This window comes from Panthera leo, chromosome A2, assembly GCF_018350215.1.
Source record: "Panthera leo isolate Ple1 chromosome A2, P.leo_Ple1_pat1.1, whole genome shotgun sequence".
Classification (NCBI taxonomy): Eukaryota; Metazoa; Chordata; class Mammalia; order Carnivora; family Felidae; genus Panthera; species Panthera leo.
This window is the reverse complement of record NC_056680.1, coordinates 95,152,228-95,176,198: the sequence shown is the minus strand read 5'-3', so window position 1 is coordinate 95,176,198 and position 23,971 is coordinate 95,152,228. Positions and strand designations below refer to the sequence as shown.

General features: G+C 37.0%; 1 protein-coding gene across 4 annotated transcripts in view; it reads left to right on the top strand.

The window, feature by feature from the left end:
• CDK6 (cyclin dependent kinase 6) overlaps positions 1 to 23,971 on the top strand; it is a 247,832-nt gene that overhangs the window by 6,896 nt on the left and 216,965 nt on the right. The window contains exons 1-3 of one of the 4 annotated variants that reach the window (XM_042917860.1): positions 16,090 to 16,310; positions 19,129 to 19,254; positions 21,608 to 21,642. The exons of 1 other annotated variant lie outside the window; for it this stretch is intronic. The gene's annotated coding sequence lies outside the window, so the exon portion shown is untranslated. Of the gene's footprint in view, positions 1 to 16,089; positions 16,311 to 18,375; positions 19,255 to 21,607; positions 21,643 to 23,971 lie in introns of those variants that run through there. 2 more of the 4 variants (XM_042917843.1, XM_042917853.1) reach the window with 2 other exon arrangements.

Here is a 23,971-nt window from a genome sequence, read left to right as displayed (position 1 = left end):
ATTATTAAACATTTAGTAGTTTACCTAAATTTGGGCTACTGTTGTTGGCTTTGTCATTTAGGCAATGATTTTAATTTTTAATTCTTATTATCTGGCTTTCCTAAAGGATTTTAATGCAGTAGAATTAGAATTACAGTATATGGATTTTTGAATTGGAAGGAATCTTAGATATAACCTAGTCCAAACCCCTTTGATCTGTGTAGGAATTGTTTTGTAAATATGTAAAACAATTGTCTTGTTTTTAGTCAACCGTTTTATTCCACAGTTATATGCATTTTAGATCCAAATTGAGGATGACCAAGGTTCAGACGCAGGTTTATATCCAATGTTTGCAGGACTCATGGTCATTGCATGTCAGAAAACTCCCATTGGGGGCGCCAGGGTGGCTTAGTCAGTTGAGCATCCTACTCCTGATTTCAGCTCAGGTCATGATCCCATACCTCTGCCCCTCTCCCCACACTTGTGGCTCTCCTTCTCTCTCTCTACAAACAATAAAAATTTTAAAAAGAAAACACTTCCTTGGGTTGTAAAAAGTGTTTTCAGTTTAATGATTTTGCATTTTTTCTGACTTGAGTACAGGATTATGTCTTTTATATCTATAAATAACAATGTCTGTAACCATGAGTTGCCCGGTATGTATTTCCTGAATGAATGAAGTAGAATAAATTAAATTATAAACCCCCAGATGAGAATTTCTCATCCTTTAGAGCTGGATACAGCATTAGCAAGTATTTCTGGCTAAACACTGGGAGATGATTGGGTATTAACTGCGATGCATCTGCACACCAAGACTGTTTAGTAAGAACCTTCAAATACTTCTATCCATTTTTAAATTATACAAAACCCATGTTTTGTCTTCAGTACTAGTTTGGTCTTTGGTAGGATTTTCTTGTGTTCTTCCTGTGCATTTGCTACATGTATCCTCCAGGCAGACTGACTACTCTGTATATGCCCCTTGCCATCCACCTCTGCAGCTTTAATTAGGGCTGATTTTGGAATGTGCACTCAGTGCTCTTCCCTGTACTACTGTTTCCACCTGTTGAAATGCTACCCATCCTTCAGAGCCAAGTTCTGATGCCACCCTTTTTGTGTGTGGTGTACTCCTTAATACCTACATTTGGATAAAATTTGTTTCCTTTGAACCTCGACATCTTTGAACTTCCTTTATGACATTTAGTATATGTCTGCCCTTTTAAATTATTACATCTGTTATATAAAATATAATCTTAATTTTCTGCTCCACTCACCCTCTTATGGTCCTCTAAGACCCAGAAAGTGTCTCGTGGTCATGTTCACTTACATTCTACATCCAGTAGAAATAAAGTGAATAAATGAACACATGCATGAAATAATAGAAAAAAGGTTCAATTATTAAGGAGGGAACCATTTGGATTATTTCCATCAAATGAATATTAATACTAAAGAGTGTCAAATAAAGAGGGAGAAGGGATCTGTATATAGAATTATACTTAACTTGGTTTCCTGGGAATAATAAAAAATGCTGAAAAGAGAACATTTCATTTTTGTTTTACTCCAATCTATATAGTTTATATTGAAGTGAGTTTCTTTTTTTTTTAATACGAAATTTATTGTCAAATTGGTTTCCATACAACACTCAGTGCTCATCCCAACAGGTGCCCTCCTCAATGCCCATCACCCACTTTCCCCTCCCTTCCACCCCTCATCAACCCTCAGTTTATTCTCAGTTTTAAGAGTCTCTTAAGGTTTGCCTCCTTCCCTCTTTGTAACATTTTTCCCCCTTCCCCTCCCCCATGGTCTTCTGTTAAGTTTCTCAAGATCCAGGTAAGAGTGAAAACATATAGTATCTTTTTCTGTATGACTTATTTCACTTAGCATAACACTCTCCAGTTCCATCCATGTTGCTACAAAAGGCATTTCATTCTTTCTCATTGCCAAGTAGTATTCCATTGTATATATAAACCACAACTTCTTTATCCATTCATTAGTTGATGGACATTTAGGCTCTTTCCATAATTTGGCTATTGTTGAAAGTGCTGCTATAAACATTGGGGTACAAGTGCCCCTATGCATCAGCACTCCTGTATCCCTTGGGTAAATTCCTAGCAGCGCTATTGCTGGGTCATAGGGTAGTTCTATTTTTAATTTTTTGAGGAACCTCCACACTGTTTTCCATAGCGGCTGCACCAGTTTGCATTCCCACCAACAGTGCAAGAGGGTTCCCATTTCTCCACTATTGAAGTGAGTTTCAAAATTTAAGTAATTTCCATAGTTAACTGTATAGTCGTGGACTTATAGATTGTACAGAAAACATCAACATTAGGAAGTGTGTATACATTCAGTAAAAGCTGAAAATGATTTGAACATTTTTAAATATAACAATGGAAGGTATTCTGAATCCATTCAGTTGCTTGAATTATTTTGTTTTTCCCCCACTAAATTTTAATATTGTTGGCTTTTTTTACTGGAAAAACTCTTAGGAGGAGGAAAATTAAGGAAAACTTTCCTAATATTTTCTAGAAGAATATCAGGATCCTGAGTTCATGAAAACTTTGTCTTCCACTCCATTTCATAATTTGTGTATAGAGAATTTGGATTCCACCTTGACAAACTGGTAGGTTTAGTTAAGTACTCTTCCAGCCAAACTAATTCCAATTCCTCAAGACCTACATGGTTGGGGTGTGTGTGTGTGTCTGTGTGTGTGCACGCGTGCGTGCACACACATGTACACACACACGCATGTGTGCATGAGTATGTATCCAGAATAGTTGAATGCAAGATCATGGAAAGAAGGGACTGTGTTTGCTTGTTCCTTTTGCTGTATACTAAGCACTTAGCATGGCAGCTGGCATCTTGTAGTCCAGAATAAATATTTGTGAATGAACGAATAAGTGTGTACAATATGTACTACCTAGAAATTCAGAATTGATTTTTTTTTTTTAGTGAGAATTGGATAATAATGTCTGAAAGCATATGTAAGATCTATAGAATTGAACCAGGTATTTGTTGGTTATCTGTTATATTCAACATTTTATTAAATATGATTGACTTAAATCTTGAAATATTTATCAAAAAAGTGGTATTAGATCTGGAATTTGTTTCAAAATGGGGTGCAGGTAAAGATAAAATAACTTTATCCTTGTTAAAACTGTGGTAGTTCATTGTACTCTTCTCTCTTCATTTGTATATGTTTGAAATTTTCCATCATAATAAGCTTTAAAATGTTCCTAGTCAGTGGAATAGTAGTCCGAGTACTTTCCTTTTGACTTCTTCCACCTGTTGCTGAGTGACCTAGTGTGAATTCCTTAATGTCTCTTCACTGTGGTTTCCCCACCAGAAAATAGGAATTATTACTACTCTTTTGACTTTAGAGAGTTTCTATGATCAAATGAAGTTGTGTGTACGAAGATCAAATGTTACACGAATATCAGGTGTTATTAACAAAATGAATTCTTGCCCTCAAGTTTGTGATTTTGTGGAGGACATGGACATGTACACAGATTTCTATATTGCAGATTGGTAGTATGTACTTTTATTTTTTTCACCTCACAGTGTGAAAGTGTGAATGGAGCTAGGTATTTCTGAAAGGACATGTATTGGATTTGCACTAATTATAGTAAAATACTGTCTTTAATCTAGGTATTGGTAATTGGTGTCAAGTTTACCCAGTGCTGTATCCTTTTCATTAATGGATTACTGCAGGAGGGTCCGTGGACAGAATGCTCCTGGGAACACATTGTCAAAACTGAAGGGAGCTTGATGATTTCTTTTGTATTTCACTATTCAAATTAAGGAGAGGTTGAATTCTTTGCTTGTTGTCTCTCTCTCTTTTAAAGATTTTGTTTTATTTTATTTCTTTAAATGTTTATTTTTGAGAGAGAGCAGGGGAGAGAGAGGGGAGACAGAGGATCTGAAGTGAGCTCTGTGCTGACAGCAGAAAGACCAATGCAGGGCTCGAATTCAAGATCATGACCAGAGCTCAGACTCTTAACCTACTGATCCACCCAGGTGCCCCTAAAGATTTTATATTTACATAATCTCTTCACCCAACATGGAGCTTGAATTCATGACCTGGAGATCAAGACCCTCACACTCTTCTGACTGAGCTGGCCAGGCACCCTCTCTCTCTCTTTCTGTTTTTAAATTTCAAATCTGAAGTGGAATTATTCCTTTTTATGTCACACATTGGCATTTAAAAAAATGTTTATTTATTTTTGAGAGAGAGAGAGCATGAGCAGGGGAGGGACAAAAAGAGAGGGAGGCACAGAATCCGAAGCAGGTTCCAAGCTCCCAGCTGTCAGCACGGAACCTGATGTGGGGCTTGAACTGAAAAACCACAAGATCATGACCTGAGCTGAAGTTGGATACCTAACTGACTGTGCCACTCAGGCGCCCCACACATTGGCACTTTTGCTTGTTCACTTTCTGAGGCTCTTCTTGGCATGCCTGGCTTATGACATTTGAAATTCTGTTCCGTGTATGCTGCATTTATGTCATTAAGAACTTACATCCACAGAAAAGAAGCAGTTCTCTTTCAGCAGCAGCACTAATCTCTAGTGAATTTTTTTTTGCTTCCTTTTATTTCTGAGTAATTTCATAATTTGTTAGGTATTTCTAACAATATAAAACATTTATTTTTTTCTAAAATGCTTTATTTGTATAAAGTTGGGAACATTAACAGCAACAGAACGAGAGAAACAAAAGATATCTTTGCATTTCGAGGGTACGACTTTTAAATTTTAGGTATTTGGCTCTTAACAATACATTTTTTAAACCTTTTAGTGGAAACCAAGAAGCTATCTGAATAGTTTCAAGTTGGGAGTTTTAGATGATATCATCTACATTTCAACCAGTAGAATCACTTGAAGAAGTTATTAAGTAGTCTTGGGTAAAAATGGGTTGTTTTCTTGTTGAGCCAGGAGAAAACAGGAGAGATTGAAAGCTTGGGCTAGAATGTACTCCCAGTGCTAATCATGAATGCAGTGTATTTAAGTGATGGAAGTCCCCCTTAAAGAACTAGAAAAGCATCCTTTCTTTGAAATAACACACCTTCACACATTAAGACACAAATAAAAAGTTGTGACATCCTGATAGTCATTACAGATTATTTTAAACCCATGGGATTTAATCAGTGGTAATTTAGCTAATTACTAGTTCATTAGACTAGAACTTGGGGTTGTTGATGGCAGTTGGGTTCTCAACTAATAAACCAGTTAGTAAGGCAAAGAGAAAAAAAGTCTGTTTCAGAGGCATTACTTTCTATCCCTTAAATGTTGGCTGACTCAGAATGATGGGATTGATCTCAAGGAGAACCAGATAAGAGCATGGTTGACTCAGTGGTACCAATTCTAAATCCTAGGAAAATAGGACTTTTGCGATGAGTAAAGAGTAGTATTATTGTTTATGAAAGATGGTAGTTTTTTCCCCATCTTACTTGATAAATTAAAAGGTGGATTTATCATTAGGCAAATAGAGAATGGTCTAGAGATGTATCTTGTGATCTGAAAGGACCATATGCTTTCAAGGTGGGGCAGAAGATGAGCTAAGTTAAGGTAGAGATGAGAGATACGGTGAGGTAAAGCTACAATATGGTGATAGAACCTGGGATAGTTTATGTAAATCTGAAGTTTCTTCAACTTCGAAATCTGAAACCCAGTGATCTGAAAGTAGATGAAAACTGGTATGTTTAGAAAGGCCTCAACCAGTACTTGCTGAAAAAGTAAACTCAGAGTATCATTCTTTAATTACATAATAATGAAATGGAACTTTATTTTCTGATTGCTTTTTCTTGGAGACCTTATTTTAACATTCTTCATATTGTCCTTTGTGCCTAGCACTCAGATTGATGCATGAATTAATGTAGAATGTATGCTTCCCATTAGAACATAAACTTCATATGGGCAGGAACTTTTGTTTGTTTTGTTTACTGTTTTATTCCTAATATCTAGAACAGTGCCTGGCACATAACTCAGTTAATATCTGTTGAGGGACTGACTGAGGGAATAATTAAACTGTGACTACAGATTACTCTTCTTACAGTAATTTTATTGACAGTAAAAATGTAAATTAACATCAAAATTTAGCAGTTATTTTTCTATTCATTTATTAGTATTGCACTTAATAGTCTTTAATAATTATAGTAGTAAATTGGATTCTGACTTAGGAAATCATTGAATAATTTAATGACTAGCAAGTAGATTGGATGCTCAGATATATCCCTTCTAAGCTAGTTCTTCCACTAATATTTTCATTTAAAGTTATAAATATAACTTTAAGAAAAGTTATATTAAAAATATTTATATTAAAAATAATTATATTATAAATATAACTTTAAATGAAAATATTAAGTGGTATCTTAAGTGGTTATATCATTTATAGCAGAATTGATTTAGATGTTTTGATAGAAATTTTAAGATATGGTTTTAGATTCTCTGAGTTATGAGATTTTTATAAAAAGGATTCACATACATTCTCCTAAAGAGTTTGACATAAGCTCTCAAGTCATTGTATAAATGACTATAGCTGCCCTTAGAAGTAATAAAGCCCAAGTGGCCAGTCCCATTGTGAACCTTGCCCCAGTACTCCTATTTGATGCTATAAGACCTTCATTTTCAGCTTAAATCAGTTGATTGTGATCATATAAGAAATCTGGCATTATTTAGTTATAACTGGCTGTAAAGAAAAACGATAATGATAAGAAGAAGAGGGAGGAGGAGATGGGAGAGGAGGGAGGGAGTCAAGGAAGGAAGGGGAGAAGAAAAGGAAGGAAGGAAAAGGAGGAATAGAATAAGAATAGACTAGACTAGACTAGACTAGACTAGACTATCAGGTATGTTGCTAGGAGTTGTTACTAAAGTAGAATACCATAAGGCACCTGTGTGGCTCAGTCGGTTAAATGTCTGAGTCTTGGTTTTGGCTCAGGTCATGATCTCGTGGTTTCGTGAATTCAAGCTCCATGTCAGGCTCTGTGCTGGCAGTGTGAAGCCTGCTTAGGATTCTCTCTCTGCCTCTCTCTCTGCCCCTCCCCCACTCATGCTGTCTCTGTCTCTCTCAAAATGAATAAACTTAAAAAAAATTTAAAGTGGAATACCGGGAGAATTTTTTGCGTTTTTTTAGTTAAAGCAATTACAGTTTTCTGTTAATTGTTTTGGTTATTATTGCCATGTAGTAAACTGCCCCCAAATTTAGGAGCTTAAAGCAACCATTTTCTTATGCTCAAAAATTCAGCGGGTGGGGAATTCTGACAGAACACAGTGAGAATGGTTATATCTCTGCTTCATGATGTCTGAAGCTTCAACTGGAGATAAAGTAGCAGCTAGAGGTTTGATTCACCTGGAGATGTCTTCACTCTCAAGTTTGCTGTTTCCTGTGGGCTGACTGATGTAGGAGAGGACCTGAACTGGGACTGTGGTCCCACCTGTATTTCCTGTGGTCTGGGGTTCCTCTAGCATCAAGGATTCAGAGTAGTTGGGCTTAAATGGTGGCTCATGGCTCCAAAAGCCAGTCATTGTCCTTAGGAACAGGCGGTGTCATTTCTCCCACATTCTGTTGGTTACAGGTGAGTTGAAAGAGTTATAGATTCCAGGGGAGGGGATGTATATTATCTCTTATTGGAAAGAATGTTAAAGAATTTGTGCACCTCTCTGTTTTTTTGGTTTTTTGTGGTTTTTTTTTTTGTAATTATGACATTAATTCTTGATGATTAGTACAGAAGATTTATGATAAAAAAGCAAGGCTCCTGCCCCATTTATCCCTACTCCCAGTACACAGGTACAGCTTCTTCTAACTCTGTTTTTGGTGCTTCTAGTAGTTCCATCTGTTAATCTAGATAATATGCTGTGCTCTATTTCTTGATATTTAAACTTAGGATACCTATTGATTTCCTGCTCTGAAAGATGAGGATTTAGCTCATTGAATGCAACTATTTGTCTTCTTTACCTTTTGTTATATAGGGCTATTTTATTTCAAATAATTTAAGATAATATCCTTAAACATCAATTTTTTTGTTCTTTCATTTTTGGCAGTATCTCTTGATTCTCCACTTAGTAAGAGAAGGGTATTTTATCCCCCTAACCTTTGTATTCCTTTTAACATTACAACTTTTGTCATTTACTTTGTTAAAGCTGTTAAAACATTTGAATTCTCTTCTGCAACCACAACTTTAGGTTCAGTGTTACAACTCTATGAAGTCAAAGGAATCTTTCTTTCTTAAATACAGACATCTGGATTCTCTTTTCTTACTCTACATCACTTTTTAAAAATTGTACTCTATTTTAGTGTAGTATTTTTTATTTAGACCATGCCATTTTTATACTGTTTGCGTTTTTCCTGGAGTTTACAATTGCCTTTCTATTTTTTCTTGCACTGTTGGCCTTTATCACAGCCTAAACTTTCTTTTCAAACACTTTATCATACCACTCATTTCTATTGAATTGCCTCATTTCCTGAAGTTTTCTCTGAAGTTTTGGTTTACTCTGGGCTAGTTATTTACTATGTCTGATGAACAGTTGTCTTTCTGAGACTTTTTCACTGCCTCTCTAGGTTAGACCTACTCATTCCTGCATCTTGGCCTTTCCTCTCTAGTGGTTCACACCCTTATTTTGCTAGTGTATGTTTGCAAGTAACTTCCTAAGAAATTGTGTGTGGGAGATAAACTTGCTGACCAATTTGGAAACATTTTTATTGTCCTGCACATTTGATTATAGTTTGACTGTTTTTAGAAGTCTAGCATGAAAAATTTTACCACTGAACTTGAAAGCCATTGTTCTTCTGTGTTTAGTGTTGTCAATGAGAGACCATCTGCCAGTGTGATTTTTCTAATTAGTTTTCAGTAATTTTTTTGTCTAGGAACTGCTAGGATGTGTTCTTCAGAACTAAGTATCTATATGTGGTGCTTTTAAAAATTGAATTTGCAGGGCATTCTGTGAGATCTTTCTGTGTGCAGATTAGTTTCATTTTACTTTTAAAAATTTCTTCTTTATTCTATTCTTTCTTTCTGAGGTTCTCGTGTTAATCAGATATTTGATCTTTCAGTTGGGACCTTGAAATCTATTAAAGTTTAGTTTTACAGATTGGATCTCTGTATGTGTCTTGCCTTCTTGTCCTCTGTTTTCTAACTATTCTTATTTGCTTTGGTTTTGCTTTTTGTTTTGCTCTATATTCTAAAGAAATCTTCTCTGTTATTTTCCAAACTGTCCATTGAATCTACTCTTGGCAATTATATTTTAACCTCAAAGCATCTTTTTTTGTTATTGTTCTGTGCTTGCTTTTTTTTTTTTTTTTTTGCGTTATTTTCTGTTTTATGGGTATAATATGTCCTTGAATTGCTCTAAATGTTTAAAAATTTCTCCATATTATCTTTGTTTTAGTAAATCTTTAGTTTTTAACTTTTTTTGTTTTCCTGTTGCTAGATGTTTTAAATGCCTGGTGATGTTTGCATGTCCTTTGCTTTTACTAAGAAAATCAGGTTTATTCATATATACTTTATATGTGGTCAAAGATATCCATTTTTAGCTCTCAGACCAAGGAGCCCAGGGGCAGTCCAGGGCCAGCCCGGCTACGTCAGGGGCCAGAGATAATATGACCAGGACTACTTGGGCACCTAGGTGCCCAAGAGAACCCCAGAACAAAGCAATAGTCTAGGCCTAAGACATGAGGGATCCAGCAGTTCAAACAACAGCCAACCTTTCCTAGAGATCAGGGCAAAATGTGGATCAGGAGGTCAGAGAGAGGAGCGGTCAGGCCCCCTGAATCATTGAGTGGTATTGCCAACAGCTCCTGGCCCATGTAGAATCTTCCACATGGTTCCTATCAGAGAACCAGTTCAAACAACCCATCAGCGTCAACATGTACCTGCCATGTGCAAGGCATGGATTCAGAGTCTGGGTGGCAAACAGAAGAATGAAATTGGACCCCGCTTGCCAAACACATGGTGACCCCAGGTCCTCAGCAGGCCACAGCATGGAGCAGGCCCTCTGAGAATGGTTCCTGAGGTGGCAATCAGCACCATACTTCATCAACATGAGGCTGGCTTTCTTTTGCCAGGACACAGCCTCTACCTACCCTCCTATTCCTTCCAATGAGGGTGTCTTCTTCAACCCATCTAGATGCCTGGAAAACTCACATGCATCCTTCATGAGCTAATCCCTTGTGGGACACTACTGCCCGCTCCTCGTCATTTTGCATTTGTTCCAACCATTGCTCTGGTTGCCTTGTGTTGTGAGGTGGCTTATTTTTTATCTCTCCTGTCAGATGATGGGATACTCAAGATCTCTGATTTCCCCACAGACTGACTTTTATTAAGTGCCTCTATGGACCAGATGCAGAGAGAGGTGCTTCATGTATACTGTTGTTTCACAGTTTTCTGCAATATCATTTAGATGACCGAAATATATTTCTCGTATATGTTTGGCTTTGGTCATGGTTCCTGGCTCATTAGCTCCCAAGCCCTTGGAGTTCCCTGAGTAATAAGAGCAATGGGAACATGCTTTTGTTACAATATTTGCTCTCTAGTCCTCAGTTTTCAAAATCACTTCAGAGAGTAAAGGTGGAATGGGTGTCTTATTATTCACAACAAGCTCCTTTCTACTACAATTGGGTTTCTCTTAATGAGGTGACTCTCAGAAAGCGCCTAAGGATGGGGCCTGGTTACCAGGGGAACCAACTAGGATTAGAGGGGTGGAACTTTCCATCTCAAGCCCTGATTTCCAGGGAGGGGAGAGGTACTAGAGGTGAGTCCATCACCAATGGCCAAGGATTTCATCAATCATGCCTCTGTAATGAAGCCTCTATAAAAACCCCAAAGGAGGGAGTTTGGAGAGTTTCCGGTCTGGGAAACCAGAACGCACTCATGTGCTACCATGTTGGGCCCCAAACTGCATGAGGACAGAAGCTCCTTTGTTTGAGACTTCTAACTATATATCTCTTTATTTGACTGTTGATACATACCCTTTAATTTTTTTAATTAAAGTTTTTAATTGTAATTGAAAAAAATCCATTAAAATCTTTTTTTCATGTTTGTTTATTTTTGAGAGAAAGAAAGACAGAGTGTGAGTGGGAAAGGGGCAGAGAGAGGGGGAGACACAGAATCTGAAGCAGGCTCCAGGCTCTGAGCTGTCAGCACAGAGCTCAACACAGGGCTGAAACCCATGAACCAAACCCATGAACCCTAAGATGGTGACCTGAGAGGAAGCTAGATGCTTAACTGACTGAGCCACGTAGGTGCCCCAAAGACATCCATTTTTTTAAAAATTTTTTTTTTAATGTTTATTTTTGAGACAGAGAGAGACAGAGCATGAACGGGGGAGGGTCAGAGAGAGAGGGAGACACAGAATCTGAAACAGGCTCCAGGCTCTGAGCCATCAGCACAGGCTCAGAGCCTGACGCGGGGCTTGAACTCACGAACCGCGAGATCATGACCTGAGCCGAAGTCGGACGCTTAACGGACTGAGCCACCCAGGCGCCCCGAAAGACATCCATTTTTAATAGTGTGTTTTTTTGTGAGTTCTGACAAATTTATACATCTACGTAACCACCATCACAATCAAGATCTTAAATACTTCATCACCCCCAAAAGTTCCCTCAGACTCCTTTATAGTCCATCTCCTCCCCCTACCTGGACCCTTGGGAACCACTAATTTTTGTGTCATTATAGATTATATTTGTCCTTTTCTAGAGTTCTGTGTACATGGTATCAGACAGGATTGTGTTCTTTTGTATCTGGTTTTCATCGCTAATTTTGAAATTCTTTCATGTTTACTGTATCAGTAGTTCATTCTTTTCCAGTATATGGGTTTGCCACAATTTGTATATCCATTTGCATGTTGACAGTTATTTGTGTTTCTTCTAGTTTGGGGCTGTTATGAATAGTGCTGGTATAAACATTTATATACAGGTCTTTGTGTTGGTATGACATATGCATTCATTTCATTTGCATAAATACCTAAATGTGGTTTGCTGGATGTATGGCAAATGTGTGTTTAATTTTTAAGCTTATTTATTTATTTTGAGAGAGAGAGAGAGAGAGTGCAGGAGTAGTGGAGGGGCAGAGAGAGAGGGAGAGAGAATCCCAAGCAGGCTCCAGGCTGTCAGCACAGAGCTCAGTGTGAGGCTCGATTCCACAAACCATGAGATCATGACCTGAGCTGAAATTAAGAGTTGGATGCTCAACTGACTGAGCCACCCACGTGTGCCTTGTGTGTTTAATTTTTAAAGAAATTGCCGAACTTTTCCAAACTGGTTGTGCCAGTTTACATTTCCACCAGCAATGTGTGAAGGTTACATTTGATTTGCATTCTATTCAACTCTTGGTGTTGTCAGTGTTTTTAATTTTAACCGTTCTATATTAGGTGTGAACTGATATTATATTGTGGTTTTAATTTGCATTTACCTCATGACTAATGTTGTTGAACATCTTTTCATTTGCTTATTGGCAATTCTCTTAATTTCCTTTGGGAAGTATCTATTCAAATATTTGACCATTATTTAAAGCTGGGTGTATTTAAAGCTTGTTGTATTATGAAAGTTATTTATATTTTCCGGAATAGTCTTTCACCAGATACATGTACTGCAGATATTTTCTTCAGGTATATGGCTTGCCTTTTTCTTTTTCCTTTGTTTTTTCTTTTTAATGATCTCTCTCAAACAGAAGATTTTAATTTTTCCGAAGTCTGATTTATCATTTTTTTTCTCTTAAGGTTTGTGCTTTTTTTATATCTCATCTAAGAAATCTTTGCTTACCCTAGAGGCACATAGGTTTTTTTCTTTTATTTTCTTCTAGAATTTTATAGTTTTTGCTTTTATGTTAAGTCCATAATACATTCAAGTTAAACCTTTGTGTGTGGCTTGAGGTAAAAGAAGTTCATTTTTTCCTTTATATAGATATCCAGCTGTCCCAGCACCATTTGTTCAAAAGTCGATGCTTTCTTTATTCTGAATACATTGGCAACTTTGTAAAAAAATTATTTGCCCATGTATATACATTTGGGTCTATTTTGGACTCTGTTCTGTTCTACTGCTTTATATATGTCTTTTTGCCACTGCCATGGTGTTTTATTTACTGTAGTTTTACAGTAAGTCTTAAAGTTAGGTAGTGTAAGTTTTTCAGCTTTGTTCTTCTTTTTGAAAATTATTTTTTGCAATTTTGCCTTTGGAGATTTTGCTAAGAATTTTTACGTCCATATTTATGAAGGATATTGTTCTGTAATTTCCTTTTTTAATAGTGTCTCAGATTTTGGTTTTGAGGTAATGCTGGCTTTAAAAAATGAGTTGATAAGTGTTTACAGCACCACAAAGATTTTCTGAAATATTTCCTGTAGCATTACCATCAATTCTTTCTTATACATTTAATAGAATTTACCAATGAAGTTATCTGGCCTAACATTTTCTTTATGGTCAGGTTTAAACTACAAATTCTATTTCCTTAACAAACACGGGGGGCCCTATAGGTAGAATCACTTCTTATAGTTTATTTTTCAAGGAATGTGTGTTTTCATGTAGGTTTTGAGTTTATTAGTATACATTCTTGATCTTTATTCTCTTATATTTTTGTCTGCAGAATCTGTAGTGATGCCCTCTTTTTCATTCTTGATACTAGAAATTTGTATGTCCCCCCACCCCCATTTTTTTTCTTAATCATACAGGTAGAGTTTTGGCAGTTTTATTGATGAAAAATCAGTTATTGGTTTCATTAACTTCCTTTCTTTATCCATTGTCTAGTCTATATTTACTTTTATTTAATTGCCTTTCCTACTTTGGGTTTCATTTGCTCTTTTAGCTTCTTAAAATAGAAACTTAGCTCATAGATTTTAGAATTTTCTTCTTTTCTAATGTAAGCATTTATGTTGTTTTATTTGCTTCCCACACATTTTAGTATATTGTGGTTCTGTTTTCATTCAGTTCAAAATATTTTAACCTTTTGGTGATTCTTCTTTGAGCCATGGGTTACTTAGATTTGTGTCTTTTAATTTTCAAACATTCCAAAATGTATAGGATTTTTCAGATACATTTCTGTCTAATTAAATTCTGTTGTGATCAGAAAACAACTCTATATGCTTTTAATCCTTTTTAAATTTATTAAGACTTCTTTTGCTCCAGGTAGTTTATCTTGGTACATTTACATTTGATTCTTTTTAAAATAATTTTCCATTTCCTCCCTCATTATGTTCATGTTTTCCTTTAGGTCTTTGAGCATATTTATTACATTTATTATAATAGTTGCTTAATGTCTTTACTATTATATAATCTTTGTCTTTTCTGGGTCTGTTTATATTGGCTGAATTTTCTCCTGGTAATCTGCTACATTTTCCTTTATGTCTGCATGTTTAATACTTTTTTATTGGATGCCAGACATTATGAATGTTACATTGTTGACCGCTGGATTTTGTTCTATTCTTTTAAAGAGTGTTGGACTTTGTTTTGAGGGGCTTGTGGTTCAATTTGATCCTTCCAAGGTTTAATTTTACTTTATTTTGGTTTGTTTGTTTTTAAAGTTTATTTATTTATTTTTGAGAGGGAAAGAGAGAGAGAAAAAGCATACATACCTACATACACACATGAGTGTAGGAGGGGCCGAGGGGGGGAGAGAGAATCCCAAACACTGATAGTGCAGAGTCTCACATGGGGCTCGATCCCCCAAACCACGAGATCATGACCTGAGCCAAAATCAAGAGTTGGAAGTTTAATCAACTGAGCCACCCAGGCACCCCCGGTTTTTTTCTTTTAATGAGGAGGGCATCTAGTATAGGCTTTACTTTAGGTCTAATGTAGGACCATTCATTCCTCTCTGGCTGGTGGGAACTAAAAAGATGTCTTCCCTTTGTGAGCTCTAGGAATCATTCAGTTTACAATTTTCTGGTAGTTGTTCTTTCCTCAGAAGCAGTTTTTGCCTGGTCTTCTGCAGTTCCACATGTGTAGGATTCAATAGATTGTAGATTTCTGAAGATTTCTGTAGATTTCTGAAGCTCTTTTTTTGGGTGGTTTTTTGTTTTGCTCTGTCTTACGAATTTTAGTCACCTCACTCTCCTTGTCTTCTTAGCTCTGATCTCTTCCTGCTCAACTAAGTGATATAGTCCAACTAAGTGATTGAGTTCCTCCTCCCTGTGCCTGTCTGGAGGTCTGGAAACTGCCTCCACACAGAAAGCCAGCAGGACAGTTTGGGGCTCCCCTCATTACTTCTCTTCTCTCAGGGATCACAGTTCTGTACTACCTGTAGTCCGGTATCTGAGAACAGTTATTTCATATATTTGGCCAGTTCCTAGCTGTTTGTGACAGGTAAGTCTGGACCCTCTTGCTCTCTTACTGCCTTGTATATCCATTAGTTTTTATAAAAACTGGGTATCTGGTATGGTTGTTAAATAAGACTTTTTTCTCCTTTCTTGATCTCATTTCTGAGTAGAATTTCTGGGAGGCTCATTTGGAGTAGGGACTCTTGGGGGGAGAGTATCTTTTATCAGGCTTTACTTTTGAGTGAATGGGAAAACTGGCTGTCAGGATTAGATCCCCCAAATGCCATAATAAGAAAGGTTTTATCCCAATATCTGTGTTCTGGGGATGCTGACCACTGCAGTTACCTGGTACAGACCTTCAGTTGACTCCCCTGCTTGGGCTGCGTTTCTTTCTCCCTTTCTCCACCATACCTGCTGGCTCAGTCCAGCTCCTGCTTCCTCCACAGTGCCCTCATAGCTTATTCCAAGGCAGTGGCCTTCCCTTCAGTAAAAATATTTGAGCATGCCACTGATACTCACTGACTTAGAGAAATTATATCCATATACATTTACCTATGTTAAAAAATAACGGTTCTTACAATTAGAATATATTTTCTTAATATGGTTCCTGAATTACACATTTGCCACTTTGGAGACCACTGTCTTTTTGGTGACTTTCTCTGTCAATTTCCTCCGTTAACTTGCTTCTATTTATTTTTGGTTATCCAGAAAATCTACTCAACTCTCAATTTTTTGATGATACCTTTCTTTACTTATAGGTTTTCTTTCTTTTACTTCGGTAGTATCTTAAAGACTAGAGGCAGATGTTTGTGATGGGTCTGCCATTTTGAACGGGAAGTCCATCTGATATGTTTCTGAAAATAAATTTTTAAATAATTAAAATATCATTATTTCTTACAGTTTAGTTTGCTTTCCTGAGTGGGAGCAGAAGGATGGAGCTAAACGTAGTGGCCTGAGAATTGCTTATAACCTTCAGGAAGTTTTATTAATGTAGCAGTCTTTACATTTGGATATGTTGAAAGTAGTGTGACTCAAGGAAGGAGCCCGCAGATTTCACCAGGAGCAAACAAAGTTGAAGAACGTGCTCTGGAGACATATGGAGTTCATGTGAGATAGACTTCTCCTATATTTTTGTGACATTCCGTAATTTTAGCAACAGTCTAATCACCTGGAAAAGAGCCATGAATGTAGAGGAAACATTTTCACAGTCTCCTAATGGCACCTGGTTATCTACCATCATTGTTATTTCTAGGTTTTCATATAGCATCCCAACAGCTAGTGTAAACCCATAACAAGCAATAACTAATTTGACATCATTATTGGGAATGTTAGTCAATTGATTTTTCTTAAGAGAAACAAACTGAAAAGATAAGCCCACTATGAATTAATTCTTTGTAGGAATTTCCCATGTCTGATGATTTAAAAGAATAAATTCTGCATGTAAATGAATCATTACAAGCTTAATTGAAGCTTGTTGGATATTCAAGATTACTCACTGTGGTGTGTTTCTGATGGAGACAGGAAGTGAAAAAGCAAAGTATGAGATTTTTTTTTTGTGCATGAAGTCTCAGCCAGTCTTTTAATGTTTCTCATTGAGGCTTTGGTCTCTAGGGTAAATGACTCAAGGTATCTATTGCTGCTTAGCTGTTTTTAAGGGGGAATTTCCCCCCACAGTCCTCCCCTCCCCAAAATAGCTAATTATATACTGGAAGTTTCAGTACATTGTTCACAGTTTGTGAAGTCAGCATATTTCTGGAAGCTCACTGTGAATGTAATTCTTAGCTGTACTGATGCTTTTGTTTCTCCATCTCTGCAGCCAGCACTGTACTGTAAGGACACAATTCTATCGCTATTTTTTCCTTCACATTTGATGTGGTAGTTTGCATACAGCTGCAGAGTAGACAGTTACCTTTGAAAGGAACATTTGGCTGCTCTAATTTGATTAAAGAAAACCACCTCAATCATTTCTAGACTGAGAACGTTTTCATTTTAACTTGGCAGTAGGAGTTGGGAATGTACTCACTGCACTTAGATATGTGGGGGAGCAGTCAGGGAACAAAACCAACTGCTCGAATGGAGAAAGCTTTGGTGCAACTTTTTTTTTTTTTTTTTTTGAGGCAAGCGGTGTTTTATAGGATTGATTTTCTTTCTCTTTCTCTCCCTAATATTCTACAGCCTTGATTTTCACTTCTGTCCCCCTTTCACGTTTGTTTTTTTTTTTAAATCAGCAATTGCAGTAAACTGATTGTGGCAGGGGTAGGATATTACCCTAATGTGATTTGAAGGACTTTGAGGTCCTCAAAAAATTACTCCATTTTTATATAAAGAGAAAACCCCAAATCATAAATGACTATGAATTGCACATGCTTTCCTGGCCGCTATTGAATGGCTAAAAAAGTTTTTAGAGCATGTGTATACTGACAACGGTTGGGAATTTAGTGGAAACTTGCATGGAAGAAAATTGCTTATTGTTGGAAGCCTGCAGCCCTAGCTCTAGACAATTACCAATTATGTCACATGTGTCTACTTTGCTTCTGAGATACCAGGTCTGATCACACAGCTAGTATGACAGTTGAAAATATATTCTGCTGATTGTGGGTTGACATCAACTTTATTTTTTTTTTTTTTTTTTTTTTTTTATTTTTGGGACAGAGAGAGACAGAGCATGAACGGGGGAGGGGCAGAGAGAGAGGGAGACACAGAATCGGAAGCAAGCTCCAGGCTCCGAGCCATCAGCCCAGAGCCCGACGCGGGGCTCGAACTCACGGACCGCGAGATCGTGACCTGGCTGAAGTCGGACGCTTAACCGACTGCGCCACCCAGGCGCCCCTGACATCAACTTTATACATATGTTACTGTGAATGATTGAGCAGGAGCTTTGTTTGTAGGGTAATCCATGGATGCATTCAGCATGAACCACAGTTCAGCAATGTAGTATATGGTGTTCTTGGGCAAGGTGCTATGTTGGCATCCTAAAAAGTTTGAACGCAAAGTTTTAAATAAAAAGTGTGAGGGTATACATGCAGTCTTGGAAATACAACAATGTTATTTTTTTTTTAGTTTTTTATATTTATTTTGAGAGAGAGAACATGGGCAGGGGAAGGGCCCAGAGAGAGGGAGAGAGAGAATCCCAAGCAGGCTCTGTGATGTGGGGCTCGAAACCACAAAACTGCGAGATTATGACCTGAGTGGAAGTCAAGACTCCATCACTCAACCAACTGAGCCACCCAAGTGCACCCAACCATGTTATTATTAATTGACCCTTGGATGTTATTGATAACCTTAGAGTTGAGGTCAAATGTGGGCTCACATTCTCATTCTACCATGTGACAGTATGACTTGACCACATTATACTTCTCTCACCTCTAAGCTTCAGCTTTTTCATTTGTAAAATTAGCACACATATTAAATGATGTTTCTAAATTTAGGTTCCTGTTATGTTTTTGACACTTGGCAAATATTTAGATACCTCACTGCCTCTTCCTCTTCTCCTTGGTATCACTACTCAACTACTTGTAATGTTTTGAGGGAGGGTTTTGTTCATGGAATGTGTGGCTGAACTCAACAAAGTCCCCTTGAAATTCTAATATTATGTGCAGCTCTTATTCTCTTGGACAAAATGATTAAGTCCAGCGGGACTCTATCCAGTCTGCCTAGTTTTCCTATGGGTAATAAGCCCTAGGCAGACATTATATCAGGTACTAGTTAGGATATAAGCACAGAGGACATGAGAATTGTTCAGCAAATGTTAGCTGTTTGGTAGAGTTATGTTGTCATCTTGAGTTCTTTTCCATCTTATGTCATCTTTGGGTGCTAAAATCATTTCCACATTTAATCTCAAGATTTAATGAAGTCGCCTTGGTCTGTTCTTCCTTTTGGGAATTAAGGCCAAGAGGCAGTCTTCCTGTTTTGTTTTCACACACAGTCAGAAGAATATAAATCTCTTCAGTCACATCTGCATTATCTAAGCATACAAGGATGGCAAAGGGACTGAAAAGATGATTGTCCAAAGGCCGCTACTACATCTGGATTTGGCACCCCAAGATTTCTAGTAGGTACAACTTGGTAAATGTACTTGAATCCCTGGCTAGCTCACAATGCTTATTTGTTCCATAACATAACTGAATAATTTATTACAATGAAATAAAATATTACTTGCTGTAATAATGCTTGCTGTTTTTGTTTTTTTCAGTTACCAAAATTTTAATATTAGATGATTTTAAAAATTAATTGCCAGTGATTGAGGAAAAGTTGATTTAAAAAAATTTTTTTTACATTTATTTAGTTTTGAGAGACAGAGAGAGACAGAGGACAAATTGGGGGAGGGGCAGAGAGAGAAGGAGACACAGAATCCGAAGCAGGCTCCAGGCTCTGAACCGTCAGCACAGAGCTTGATGTGGGGCTAGAACTCACAAACCGTGAGATCAGGACCTGAGCCAAAGTCGGATGCTTAACCAGCTGAGCCACCCAGGCACCCCGTGGAAAAGTTTATTTAATCTGAATAGGTTTTTAGAGACCTGTAGGGATTCTGCAGAGAAATGCTGAGTACTAATTATTGATGTCACTTCAAACTGTCTCTTTCTTCAATAAAGTATTGTGATGTTTCTCATATGTAATTGCCTTTTTAAAAATACACTTTTACATAGCCCAATACTGTTGAACTGTCCATGTACTACTATTAGTGTTCTGAGATTTTCTTCTTGTGTGGACTCTAATCTGGTGACAACATAAACATTAAAATCCAGCGAAATTATTGAAAGTGTCCAATGAAGTGCATTAGAGCCTGAGACCAGAGTTTGGTTTTTGTGTTGTTTTTAAATAATGAATGTGTCATTCCTTTTTGCATGGCAGTTATCTACTTAGGTGCTATTAATGTAATTATTCTCACAGCTGGGAGGACTTGTTATTCCTATTTTATAGGTAATGAAACAGACACAGAAAATGTAAATGACCAGTTCAAGGTCACCTTGACTCCAGGTGTTATTTCCCCCATCATAGGGTTTTCTATCTAGTACTGTAAGTATTTTAGTCATGCAAAGATAATTTGGATAGGACTATTTTGATAATGCCTGTTTGGGAATTAAATGCACATAAACTGCATGCTGACAAAGGCATACTGATTATTTGAGGTGGAAACTGTCTTCTATTACCAGAAACTAGTGGTATAATTGCTTCATTTGGCAGATATTAAGTGTCATATATTTTTTAATTTAATTTTAAAAATTTTAACAATTTGTTTTAATAGTCATATGTAGAGACAGTGCTCATGGAATTGGGACTGAAATAGAGTTATTTGTTAGGGTTCATGCTGGTCCTCAGCTTGGTAGCAGTCCGTTCTCCATTGCCTACGCTGGACCAGTGAGGAAAGGAAGAGTGGCAGGTCAAAGGAAGTACACTCACCTCTGAACCTGGCACCAGAAGTGCTGACGAGGACGTCACTTATGCTCTTGATGACTCAGCACTTCCTGGTTTCTCTTTGTAGCCCTGCTAGGGCTAATAATATCCAGTGACCTTAGTCCAAACTGAGGGTTTCAAGGAACCTTTGGTTTCCTCATCATCAAAAATTTGAGGTCAGGAATCATTCTTTTCCTTTCTGTTGCGAATTAATTAATGGTACTAGGTCTCAGCCATTACGTTCTGTGTTGGACCACATGCGTTTTGTTCTTAAGATTAGAAGATCCAAAGCTATTCTGGAGTATAAATAAATAAATATATCCTTACCTTTCAACTCAATGGCAGTCCTGTTACATAATGCATTTGGTCTTTGTGTTGTTTCTGTGCAGTCTAATGGCTGGGGAAAGAGTGGAAGGAAATGAAGTTCAAACTACACTTGCAGTGTATTTGCTTCTTTGATTTTAGGAAAGGCTTAAGGACGACCTAAGAGGCCTAGTGAGGGTGGGCGGGAGGGAAATCGTGGATCTGTTCATGGGGACCCTCATCACCTAACAAATAGTCCAGGACAGGCGGCCTGGCCTGTTCTGTGTGAATGAAACCAAATTGTATTTATTAATTAGTTTTATATTTAGAACTAGCCAAAATTGTTAGACTCAAAACTTGTAAGTATTGAGACATCTGGAGATGAAACATTTCAGAAAGCCTAGAAAAATTTAGAAAACCTTGGAACTTTTTTACCTGTTTTCCTGGGCTGTTATAACATTGATTACAGGACATGGGTTGAGAGTTCATCCATGTCGACAGCCGATTTATTTAAAAATTTATGAAAAAGTTTTAAAGTTATTGTATAGATTATCCAAACATCAAGTTTCTGTTGAAATATATTTTTATTAAAGACAGTCTTAAAGGTGTAGTTTACAGTCAAGAGATACTTAGAGTAAAAAGAATGCTGTGTTTAAAACACAGATATTTATTATTAAATGTTTCTTTATGTGTTTTTATCTTTACAGAGGCCCCTAAATAGCAAGAACTTCACTGCTTCCAAGTAAGCAAAAGTAAAAATTCCTACAGAAAACATAGCCCTGACCTTTTTGCACATGTAATCCAAACGAAAAGTTAGCTTTGAAGTGGCGTTTTGTTACATAATCATACTGAAAATATGCAGTAATATGTATTCCTTTGAATGTCTTTCATTCAGAAACATATTTTTGTTTATTTGACTATCCTACCAGCTGAAAATGGATTATGTTCTGGTTGTTCATCTAACCACCCAACCTCAAAATACTTGAGAAATTACATGAAGAGCTTCATTCCAAAGCATAACATTTTCAGAGAGATTCAGACCATTTGGAAAGTTGAACATGGAATTTCACTCCATAGATGATTAAAATAAAAAGCAAATAATAGGAGAAAATAAACAGAATTTACAAACCTAGTGTTTGCCAGACAGAACACCTGTCCAATCAGTAGTAAATTATTTTAAAGAGCATTTACTTTCTAGAAGGTACTTAATGTGGATCATTTGTTTCAGACGTGTCTGTATACATTTCTACCAGACTATTTGGTCAGCTCAACATTAGGGAACAGAGCATTCAAAAGCATCACAAATCATTACAAAGAGTATGAAAATTATGACCAGTACAGGCAAAAACAAATGAAAGCCCTTCTTTTCTTGGGTGTTCTCTGAGATGCTGCTATAGAAATCTGAGAATTGATAGCATATGCTTAAGACTCCCAAGTTTCTGGTGCTGCCCACAACAATACAAAAACTGACATTTTGATTCCTTCTGCATTTCTCCTCATCTGATTTAGTGAGCACTCTGTATATTGAGGTATGGCAAGAAATTCTACTTATCACAGAAAAAGAAAAATACCATATGAGATTTCTAATTTTTGTAATTGTTTGACATTTGTAGGGAAGTCTTTTTGTTAACTTGCATAATTGAGGAATCAAGCACTCCAGTTAATAAGGAAACCTAGTTAATAGAAAGTTGTCATCTCTTCTGACCATTAAGACCCATTTTCAAAGAATTCAGATATGACAGATACACTTAACACTAAAACTCATAACATAAAAACTCATAATTTAATACTTTAGTGATTATTGAGAAAATATTTCAAGATTTATACTTTACTGTAATCCTTCTGAACTACAGTTATGATGAACACTGACTATTCCTGCTATTTAGAGAATTATAGTTGACAAAATGTTAGCTTGGTTATATGATTTGGCTATCCATGCTAGAGGAGAGAAGGCCTTCAGTCATGTCTTTTAAAGAAACAAAATATATTGCATTATGTTTTGGTTAGGTATAAAATTTCGCTCTTTAAATTTAGAGATTATGGAGGGAAAGGTTGAGAGGTTGAGATGCTAGTAGTGAAGGGCAGGCAGGGAGTTTAGATCGAGAATAAAGTAATGAAAACTGAGAAGACAAATGTATAAGAAGAAGAAAGTTCTGAATGTATAGATGTAAATAAAGTAGAGAATGACCAAAAAAACCCAGAAGAGACCAAATTAAAGAAATTATTTCTTAAAGTTTTAAAATATCATGAGGTCAAAATTAGTATGGCAAAGAACTCCTGGTTCTGAGAGAGTAACCCTAGAAAAGACAGAAAGAAAAAAATGAAGTTAAAGGAGAAAATAGAAGAAGAAAAAAAGCCCACCTAAAACTGCAAGAGAGTAAGAAAGAATTAAAATGAGTTTGGATCCAAAATTGGTAAAAACTATAACTTCAGTATGGTTTATCTTAAATTGTTCACCTGTTACCCCAAACCTCAACAAACATAGATTTGTTTGTTCTTTTCATGTGGGAAACATAAGGAAAATTCATCTTGTACTCATCAGGTTTTGGTCTTTTTTTTTTTATTTAAAAAAAAATTTTTTTTTTTTTTAACGTTTATTTTTTTTTGAGACAGAGAGAGACAGAGCATGAACGGGGGAGGGTCAGAGAGAGGGAGACACAGAATCTGAAACAGGCTCCAGGCTATGAGCTGTCAGCACAGAGCCCGACGCGGGGCTCAAACTCACGGACCGTGAGATCATGACCTGAGCCGAAGTCGGACGCTTAACCGACTGAGCCACCCAGGCGCCCCCAGGTTTTGGTCTTATTGTAGAAAAATGGAGATAAAAGAGTTGTTATACTTGACATGCAAATAAGAGTTTTTGGTCTGTTCCACATTTTTTTTTTTTAACATTTATTTATTTTTGAGACACAGAGCATGAGCAGGGTAGGGGCAGAGAGAGAGGGAGACACAATCTGGAAGCAAGCTCCAGGCTCCAAGCTGTCAGCGCTGAGCCTGACGTGGGGCCCGAACTCATGAATCGCGAGATCATGACCTGAGCTGAAGTCGGATGCTTAACCGACCAAGCCACT